We start from the raw sequence: 11566 nt of genomic DNA, 5'->3' as shown, positions 1-11566 counted from the left end.
TTCTCTTCACTTTTGTCCTTGGCCATTGCCAGGAGAACATACCCAGCTGTCCTTCAGAGGAGACCAGAGCAGTGTTTCCTCCATTGTGCTAGCCACCTGCAGCATAACCAGTGCCAGGTGATTCCCCCCAGTCACTCTCCTACTCCTCCATTCCGTGCCACATACACCTACGAGGGACCCCAGCCAAGCACCACACTCAGCCCAGGTCTGCTGAACGCCCTCCAGACTCATGAGCTGTGTAGATGTTTATTGTTGTTTGCTGCTAACTTCTGGTGGTTCTTTATAATGCCACATTATTGTGGCAATAAATAAATTACATACTGTCTCCTCTCATTTTTTTCTTTGTAAGAGTACAAGTGGGGATCTACAATTTAGAATTATGTTCATCATGATAAAGTATATTTTCTAATTCTTAATAAGGAAATAGCCCATGAGCATATTTCTACATTTAGGTTCATAGTAAATTACCATGCACTGAGCATCAACTATGTTTCTGGCACTGTGCTGGAAACCTCCATATGTAAATAAATAGTTCAAAGGACAATGTGGAACTATTTAAGCAACAGAATAAAATGGCAATGGACTAATATAATCCAAAGCATAAATAAATATGAGTTCATACTGATATAAAGGATGAATGCATACATGAATGAATGAATGAATGAATGAATGAATGAATGAGGAGAATAGATATATATCCCTAGCAGGATCATTCCAAATAATTTAGGAAGATACTCTACCTTCAAGGAAACAGAGTAAATACTCCTAAGTGTTGCTTGTGCATAGTGCCTTCTTTCCAAAGAGTACAGTATGGAAAGAGGCAAGAAGAGGAACTTTACAGTGGCAAAGCTGTCGAACACCTACTCAGCCAGGTGAGCAAGACTTATGTCAACAATAATAAGTGTTGTTGATAGTATGTACCTTTGATATGAGGTGATGAGAACAGCATTTTCCCTGTGGTTTTCCATTTCCAAAATCTATAACTTCAATTCAAATATTATCATAAGGAAAACATCAGGCAAACTCTAAGAAATATGCTACTAAATACATGACCAGTTCTCATCTAAACTGTCACGATCTTTAAAAAAGTAAGAGGAAGGAGAAACTCTGAACAGCTTTCACAGCCAAAAAGAACTTAGGGAGACACAATGACTGAAGGTAATGTGGTATCCTAATACTCAAGAAAAATGACAGGTAAAAACTAAAAAAGTCTGACTAAAGTATGAACGTTATATGTACTTATTATTGGTTGTTAATCAGGTTATAATTAATCAGGTATAGTTTTTTAAAATCTGAATATTTGTAGTCTCCCAAATAATGGACATTAATAAATAGTGTGTCACCCCAAAAGATAAATTAAATTGTGTAGGTTAAGATCATTTATTTTAATTCTAAAATAGACTTAAATGTGTGGATTGCACACTATTTTAGTATAATGTTAAAAATAAAATGTAAGTTGCATAATCAATTTTTTTCATCATCATTTTCTAAAATTGTCAAATATTACATTTGGTCATACTCTGGTGAAGAAAAATGGTAGCATCACAGAGATACCAGCTGTTTAAATATTCTTTTTATTTACCATGCTAGCTTAGTAAATAACCAATCTGCTTAGCAACTATAACCTTTGGCAGCTGAAAAGCTTTCATGGAGATCCCCCACATATGCAAAACATTATTATTTTTAATAATAGGCCATTATTTGTAAGAATTTAATATTATGAGAAAAATGTTCAGTGCAATGACAAAAATAACTACTAGTTCATATGCTTTGTGGCTTTAAAAAATTAAAGATATCCAATGTGTTTAGGTAAACAGGTCTCGAACATAAAGGAAGCAGGTGTAGAAGACATTTCATAAAACACGGCTCTCATTTTTATTCTTTTTCTGTTTGGTTTCTTGGGAATCTGTTCAACAGTGAACTGCAGTGTATTTGCTTCAGGCAGACGCTTTTATTCTCTTTGTCTCCTGATGTGGCAACCGAAAGAAGAAGGGTAGAAAATCTGACTGAAACTTAATATTAAGTTTTAAGAAGCAAAAGAGACATTCTGCAGAGAGAATTATAATGTTAAGCAATTTAAAATTGGGGCTTTAATGTCTATTATCTGAAGCTGGGCATGATCCGAGAGCACAGATTACATTTTCTAACCATAGTTTAGAACGGAATCACATTACATTTGTCCTTTTCCTGTAAATATGAACATCAACATGAACTCATTGAGACTCTGTCCTGTGTGGAGGTTATATTGAGGATAGATGGAGAACTGTAAGCCACTAAGTCATGAAGATTATAATTAATTTCTTGCTCCCTCACGGGACCGTTTATGCCAGCACCACTCTGAAACCAGCTCTGCCTTGCAGCTCCAATCTTGCGTGCCCTAACAACCGCAATGTATGGTTTCAATACATATTTCTGTGACAATGTCAGACACCAGTCATAGTAATCTACTTTTTTTTTTGCATAATGGTCCACACATCAACTACCATGTCTCCACAGGAGAGACAAAGAGTAAAATTAGGAAGAGACCTCTAATGCTGTGTTTCATGAATAACCTTTTAAAATAGCAATTCTGAAATACTTACTGAAACTCAGAACTGAAAGATATATTCTTCTCATTTTGTCCTATATCTAATTCTCTTATTAATGGGATCAGCACAAAATAAAATAATGGTGTTCGTATATACATTCCTAGTGTGTATGTATAATACATGCATTATATGTAGTATTTTAAAAATAGGTATAGAGTACTCGACTAATCTCCTCCAATGTCAGAAAATATGAAAACATGAATGTCACAATATTTTTTAAAGAAAAACTTTTAGAATAATCTTTTCTTTTCAAATAAGACAAGAAAGTGGTTTACGGATTTAAAGAAGAACTTTTAATATAAGAGATAGAAAAGAAATGTTTGATGTGGATGGTCATTATTTTAGAGCTTATCGTTTCCAGGTTTGTTAAACCTTAAGAGAAATATTCTGTCAAAAGAGTCTTTTAAGCTTGGACAATCTTTTTGGTCAGAGAACCTAAGCTTCTAATTCTAAGGTTGTCTGATAATATTTACTCAGTCACAGAGTTGATAAAGGATATGAGTACTGTGATCCCAAGAGCACATAGCAACTCCAGGCCTTCCTAGGCATTCAAACATTTAGTTCAGATGATTCAGGATTCTAAATGAAGGATTTAGAAATATTTTTCTTTCTTTTTAAAAATTCTTGTGTGTGGGCAGGGAGGGGGGGCAGATATTGTCTCAGGCCAGCATATGATTTTCCTACTATTTTATTTTAACAAGTATTATACATTGTCTCTAATCTTGAAATGTTTTGTATGCAGACTTCCTTTGTATATCATTTGTAGTTATTTTCTAATGGAAACAGCTTTGTGCACACAGTGGTTAGGTATTTAGGAGAGGCCATAGAAGCAAGGTAAGGGCTGATGAAGAGTTAGAGAGAAGCCAAAAAACATTAAAGAAGTAAAAAAGCACGAATGGGTTAGGTTATGTTGAGCCAAAATTAAGTCGAGGGTATATCTAAGAATCTTATAAATTCCCTGGACTCTCCCCATCAAACCCTCAAAGACCTTAAGAGGAGCAAAGGCACTCCAAACTGCCTACATTTTCATGGAACATTGTGGAGATCATTTAAGGAGCTCATTAATGGATGAGGGGCCCTTGCTCACTCTTGGTAAGGAGTCAGAGAAGGCAGGGGAAATACAGCTGTACCTCAGAGTTCTTACAGGTCCAGTTCCAGACTATCACAATGAAGCCAGCACAGGTACACCTTAGAAATAATGAGGGCTCAATTCCAGACCACCGTAATAAAGTGAGTATCACAATAAAAGAAGTAATCTTTTTGCCTTCCCTTTGTAAAAAAACACACGTGTGAAGCGCAGTAAAGCACAGCACGATACAGAAATATACCTATATGTGAGCACAGGTGAAGACTGAGGGGAAGGAGTCTTCCTGTCTCCAGGTTTCCCTTCTTTTCTTTGCCACTTAAGGTGACCTTCAGCCTGGTTGATGAAGCAGTGGGGACAGAAGACAGCAATGAAAGTGGCAGCAATGAAAGTTTAAAGGCAATCTAAAGTAGAATCTGCCTGTGTCCCCGCACCGCCCCCCCTTCCCAGCTGTTCTTCTTCCCTTCTCCTCTACCTCTCCACTACAGATGAAAGAAAGACACAACAGCTGCAGAGGCAGCTGAAGCTTGTTGGAACAGGAACACAGACCCTGGGAGACCTTTGGGAACAGAGTGGTGAAGATTACCTCAGCCAGGCAGTCTGCTCCCCTAGTTACCCTGGCTTCCCTTCTCCATATATTCTATCCCTCTTGTGTTTACATCTCCCCCATTTCCCCACGTGCAAGGAATTACTAAGAACTGAATAAGGTTCTTTGGAAAAGTATGGGCAGTGTTTACAAATGAAACCTTATCAAATTAAAAAGCTTCTGCATGGCTAAAGAAAACAGCATTAAAATGAAAAAAGAACCAACCGTGTGGGAAAACATATTTGTCAATGATACCTCAGACAAGAGTTTGATCTCCAAAATATATAAAGAACACATAACTCCACTCCAGGAAGACAAAAAACCCAATTAAAAAACGGGCAAAAGATTTGTATGGATACTTGTCCAAAGAGGATATACAGAGGGCCCAGAGACATATGAAAGGATGCTCAGCATCACTAGCCGTCAGAGAGATGCAAATTAAAACCACAGTGAGATACCACTTCACACAGGTGAGAATGGCCATCATAAACAAAGCAACAAACCACAAGTGTTGGAGAGGATGTGGAGAAAAGGGAACCTTAGTGCACTTTTGGTGGGAATGCAGACTGGTGCAGCTACTATGGAAAACAGTATGGAATTTCCTCAGAAAACTAAAAATGGAACTGCCTTTTGACCTGGCGATTCCACTGCTGGAATTATATCCTAAGAACCCTGAAACACCAATTCAAAAGAACCTATGCACCCCAATATTCTTAACAGCACAATTCACAATAGTCAAGTGATAGAAGCAACCTAAGTGCCCATCAGTAAATGAGTGGATCAAAAAACTATGGTACATTTAGTATGGTACGATGAAATACTATGCAGCAGAATGAAAGGAGCTTCTACCCTTTGCAACAGCATGGATGGAGCTGGAGAGCATTCTGCTAAGTAAAATAAGCCAGGAAGTGAGGGATAAACACTGTATGATCTCACCTTTAACTGGAACCTAATCAACAAAACAAACAAGCAAGCAAAATATAACCAGAGACATTGAAATGAAGAACAAACTGACAGTAACCAGAAGGGAATTGGGAGGGGATAATGGGAGAAAGGGTTTTCAGGAACAACTATAAAGGACACATAGACAAAACCAAGGAGGTATGAGATCAAGGTGGGGATGGGGATGGTGGGGATGGAGAGGAGAGGTGGGGAGAAAAGGCAGACAACTGTAACTGAACAACAATAAAATCCTTTAAAAATAAAGGAAATGACAGTCTTTCCTTCCCCTTCCTTATCCACTGAAGGATCCCTTCTAGGACAGGACAGTCCACCTGGCACTGAGAAGGGTAGCTACATCTCCACATCTCTCCAGAACGAATGACTGGTCAAGTGTATGAGACATATTCTAGTCATTCTAGAGTACAAGACTGAGTATATTATGTACAATTGTGATTTTACTTAATCTAATAGAAAAATTTAGAAAATAAGTTTGGAAAAGTTTTTCTAATGATTCTTTATTGATGTTAATTCCAGCCATATTTATAATGTACAGGAAAAGTATACATTTATATGCTAATTTACATTGTGCATTTGAAGTGAGTACACATTCTAAGGTGGCCAAACGTCCTTTAACATATTCAAGATCAGCTATGTCCTTGAGGAAAGCCCTTTCCAAAAACATACAAAGACATGTACTCTTGAACTTTGTTTGACAGCTGTTATTTTCTTTTTCCGTTGTCTGTTAGTCCTAACGGTAACCAAAAATATGTAAATAACCATCATTCTCCAGTAGAGATGTCAAGAGACTGGGTCTAAATCTTATTGGATTCTGGGCAGGCTTATGAATGTTATAGTATTTTGCCCAATAACATCACAATTCTAATTCAGAAAAATCCAACTTGCCTATGTAGTTAATAATCCAGTCTACAATTGAACATATTTCTTCATCTCATAATATTAAGGTGTTTCTTCTGTAATAACATTTCTAAGTATTTTTGATATCTAACATAATATTGAAATAATTTGGGTGCCAAGAACCTTCAGAAATAGAATGGATATACAAATATGTTTCTTTTGATTTGATGCTACCTATAAAGATTCATTACATTAAACTTCTAATTTCCGATCAGAAAAGTAAGACTCAGAGAGCTTAAATAACTGCCGAGTCCCCCAAAAAAGGTCACTCAGCAAGTTAAAGTCACTTAATATAGATTCAAAAATACCCCACTCTTACTCAAATGGTTTCCAGTTATAACCCTCAAATGAGGAACATAGATAATACAGCGCCTACCAAAATAAAGTTGAGTTTTGCTATGATCCTAAAGCTAGCATGCATGGCCTTCAACGGAAGGAATAGGTCTCCTATGGAAAGAACATAAGTGAAATCTCATTTCTGAAAGCAAGACTTCTCATCTCCTATGAGATGAACAAATCCCCAATCACACAGCAACCAATTCAAGACTACTGCTCACAATCAAAATGGTATTTTCCCATCCTCACAATCATGTGATAGATATTCCCGCTCTATAGACTCCACCCCAGTTTATAGGAAAAAGTATCAAACTATGCCAGCAAAAATACCTAGTAGCTGTGGGATTAATCTTTTTACCACATACATATTAGTAACTGTTTAATTTATGCCTATTTATTATAAGGTACTGCATGGTACATTTAAAACATAAGGTTACAGCTAATCAGAAGCTAATTAAAAACTTTACACTATAATTTTCTGTGCTTGCTTTCATCTGTAGTTTTATGGGAGTAATTATATGATTTTTACAGTGTAACCTATTTAATTTTTATGATAAATTATATTTTAAATCATTACTGGATAACAAAATCAGCTCTCTACAATCAAATGGTCAGCAGAGGCACTGTAAGCACAAACTTCCTCTATTGGAGGCCTTGCCTCTGATGAATTGAGAGGGTCCAATCTGGAAGAAGAGGAAATTCTGGCTTCCCTTCACTATCCAAGCCTAGCTACATACTACACACACACACACACACACACACACACACAAATAGCAAAGCAAATAGAGTCAGTGTGTCACCTAACATATAGCACAGCCAGAACTCAAGTAAGAAACCAATTTTTTTCAGAGAGGTTAGCACTTAAACTAAAAGAATTGTGTAAGTAAGTAACAGTCATGAAGCACAGAATAAGATTGTAGAGGTTCTGAATTTTAACAGTGATGCTTTTATTATTATAAAAATAACTTGAGACATCTTTCAGCTCCTTTTCTATCTTTAGAATGACTTAAAATCAGCTGAACATGCTGCCACCCAGAGGTGGGAGGCAGTATAGTGAAATTAAGAGTGAAGACTATGTAAAACACACAAGTTCAAGTTCTAGTTCTGCCACTTACACCATAGTACTGAATACAGCGGCAGGCACACAGGGGATACTCAGTTTTGATTTGCTCATCATAAGTAAGTGAAGCCACTCTTCCAATTCAGAAAGTAAGTTATTCTTTCCTCTTCATCTATCATAGTCTATCAGCCAAGCGTTTGTTTCTTTGAAATGTCTATGGTGTTCTGAACATGGTTTCATAGCCTGATGGGTGCCATCTTAGTCTGGCTGTGACTTTACATCAAAATTCCTATAAAGTCAGCACTTTTCTCACTAATCTTGTCCTTTCCCGAAGACATCTGTCTTTTTTACTGTCACCTTTAGACATATCCAAATATTACCAGTGACTTCAGATACTGACCATAACAGATCCCAGATTATAATGCCTGTCTTTTAAGATATTTTCTATTTTTGCCTTACAACTATTTGATATTATTTACCCACCACTCTAAAATCATACAAAGTTGATTCTTTAGTATGGTAACACACAACTTCTCATTCATGTACCAACATGTGTTTGCTCTGCAATGCCCCCTCATCTTCAGTGCAGTAAAAAGAACATGATTTTCATATTTAAAAATTCTAAGTGCTGATCTGAACTCCGATACATGACTAGCCATTTAATTTAGGATAGTTTGGCTCACTGTAAAATGAGAATAACTACCCAACATGCTTTTCATGAGAGTTAAAGGAGATGATAACTAATAAAATGTATAATGTATTGGGAGCATACTGAGACTCAGGCCCCATTCTATACCTTTTACATGTATTTATGCATTTGATACTGACAATAACTCCATGAAGTAGCCAAGGTACTACTTTTTATCCATCAGAGAATGGTGGCATGGAAAGCTGAAGCAAGTTCCTAGTATGAGGCGGCACTCTTAACTACTCAAATAAAATGCATCTAGAATAATGTACCTGGTATATGCACCAAAATGTTAGTGGATGAATGAGTAATCTGAAATTTTAATAAAAATGCACCTCTTTAAAAAATACTAGTATTTCCACAAACTATTCAAATTAAGGATAGTTTATTTGACTCAAGATAAAATAGTCACCATGAATCAAAGTTACTGATTAAATAATTAGATCTTTATAAGCTCTATTTTCCCTCAATGAAAAGTGCTTGAACTATCAACTACAGGCTCAGGTGTATTAAATTGGTGATTGCTTTAGACTTTAAATACTAAGGGATTTTTTAATTTGTGTTCTAGAATTAGAACAGCATTTATTTATAAAATAAAATGACATGCACGCATATGATTTTCTAGGTGAATGTGTGAAATACTGTGTTACGAACAGAAGTATTTTGGCTGATACTGAACTAATACAAATCCGCCTCCAGGGAAACACACATGGTCCTGCAGAAAATCAGATAACACATTGTGCAGAATTTAAGAATCCCTAATTTTTATGTTCCTGGTTTTTTCCTGAAAGGGCAGATGCAAAAAAATATGCCAGTAAAATGTGATTAAACATTATCTACAGTTGAAAAATTATCCAATACTAAAGTCCTAGGATTACTGATTCAGCCTAATGTCCTTATTAAATCATTGCCCCATTCCTCCCCCACTGAAGCAATCTGTACACAAATGAGACTCCATAGACTATGCAGACTGTCACTTGTCACAGTATGTATTTTCACAGGCACTGAAAACAGTACATTGCATATCTTTATTGAATAGTATACATGTATGGGGGTGGGGCAGGTAGCAAAGAACCAAGGACATTATAGTAAAGAACTCAGGATATTATAATTACAATATAAAGTTTGCAATCAAATATTGCAATAAAGTTGTTACTCTAAAGCTTTGTTGATTCACCATCTATAATAGAGGAATGAACTTCATGTACAAAATTTCTATTTCACCTAGCTTTTTCAAAAATGCACTAGTGGCCAGTTGTTACTTTCATTGCTAACAAAAAGAACTTCCATTAGAAGTTTACAGTAAAACTATATGGCTTACCTATATACTATGTTGTAAAATGGGATGGCCACTATATTTTCAAACAGAACTAGCACAGCTGTTAGTTATGAGTCTAATAATTTCTGAGAAGTGTGTCTGGTTATTAACTATGTCATTCCACAGAGCAATGGCTACACTTGCTCTTTGTGTCCACTAGTGCTTTCTCCACTTGGACACTTGGTATCGCACTGATTGTTTAGGGAATGGATAGAGGAAAGAGAACACAAGCTCCTCTGGCATAATTTTATAATTATTAGTGACTAAAACCCAGCTTGCTTGAAAAACCATGTTTGGTTAATTAACACAAACACTTTTTGGGGGGTCTCAAAATAAACAGTACCAGCACTATTCTTTGTTTTTCTTATCAATTTCCTAATTTGTCTAATTTTTACATGTTCCTCTGTTACATTTAATTCAATCAGCTAGAATGTTGGTAGTTATTACTAATTATATAATCAGAGCATTATTTTCATTTTCTCTTAAGCTATTTCTTTCTCTCTAAAACGAAGCTAACAACTCTTACCTCAGAGGGTACTACTACTACTAAAAGAAATAAGTAAAACACTTACCATCCAGAAATATGTAAATAGAGTTTAAGGAGTATGAACAAATGTTTACAAAAGTTGCTACTAATCCATTATTAATTTCCTAGCATAAAATACAATAAAGTTCTATATAAAATCCTTGAATCTTTTACTGTATATTCCCACAAGGATAATAAATCTCTGTCCTTTCACCTTTCTCTCTTCAGCACAGACATATTTCCACATCCTCACCAAAATATATTGCTCCCTCATCTATGTTCCCATAGCAATATCTCCATTATAGTCTTCATTCCCAGTGCATTACAGCTGGTTGTCAATATGTGTGTCATTTAGGCTGTGCTGTGAGCATCGGGACCCGGAACATGCTAGGCTCTGTCTAAATGACAGTTGAACTGAATGTCCCAGGAGTGGTAATAGATGCTCTTTCAGCTAAGGAAGATGGTGTTATAACAGAAATTATTATTTGATGGCACAGATAATTTCCAAAATTCATATATATAATTCCAAATACTCATATCCAACAAATCAATTCATTCAGCTTCCAAAGAGTTCAGTTTGCATTTAGTTCATTTTGGCTGATGTTTAGATGCTGTTGTCACTTCAAAGCATACATGCTTAGAGTCAAATTTGGGTCTTTCTATAGTGGATACCAGTGGGTAGATCCTGTCCTTGAATTTCTCCCAGTTAAAATGGTCTTCTCAATATTTTGCAGTAGAGAACTCTGAGACTGTAACTATAAAAAGAACATTACATATATAAGCACTGAACACTTTTGGAACATTTTTTTTTAAGAAAAGCATGTAAGTTCCACCTAAGGTGCTACCAGTGTTCTATAAGTGACAAAACAGAAAGGGAAAAGCTGCCCCCTCTGGAGAAAATCAAAAGGCAGACCTCATTTCCCACATTTTATGACTATCTTCACTGTTTGTAATTTGTATGCTGTTTGTGCAATGAAGGAACTTCTGGTACTCTTGGTGACCACAACCCTGAACTGACTCCTAGCCAGTTCTTCCCACAGTACAATTCAGATCTCTGGCATCTGAGAGAAAGAGAGAGAGAGAGCACCACGGAGATATGAACCATCCCTTCCTCTCAGCTCCTTAACTCTATCTCTAATTACCTGGCTTTCACTCTTTCAGAGGTTAAGGCATCTTTCAGAAAAGCAAAGAAAATTCTTCTGAAAAAATGCAAGTGAGCAGGAAGTACCATGAACATTTTTGAGGAATTAACAGACACTGTAGCCTGTCTCTGTAATCCACATCAAGAACCCTGTACTAATATTAAGTCAGATCACTAAAATAACATGTAGGCAGCATATAGACCGAAGTGTCATAAGAATGTCTTAAACTGAGCTACATGTCATAAATTGTCCTAAATTTTTACTGCTAACCAGTATAAAAACTCACAAAGAAAAATATGTGTGTGTATATGCAATCCTTTGTTTTTTATGTTCAATGTCTTCTAAATAAAAGTAGAAACTAGTTTTTACTTTTTCCTTAAA

General features: G+C 36.0%; 1 protein-coding gene across 2 annotated transcripts in view; it reads right to left on the bottom strand.

Moving 5' to 3' along the window:
• The window catches only part of ALCAM (activated leukocyte cell adhesion molecule), a 197581-nt gene that overhangs the window by 135786 nt on the left and 50229 nt on the right, over positions 1-11566 (bottom strand). The gene's annotated exons all lie outside the window — the stretch shown is intronic.

Source organism: Phyllostomus hastatus, unplaced genomic scaffold (assembly GCF_019186645.2).
Source record: "Phyllostomus hastatus isolate PE091 unplaced genomic scaffold, TTU_PhHast_1.1 phas_contig_86, whole genome shotgun sequence".
Classification (NCBI taxonomy): Eukaryota; Metazoa; Chordata; class Mammalia; order Chiroptera; family Phyllostomidae; genus Phyllostomus; species Phyllostomus hastatus.
This window is presented reverse-complemented; position numbering and strand designations above follow the sequence as displayed.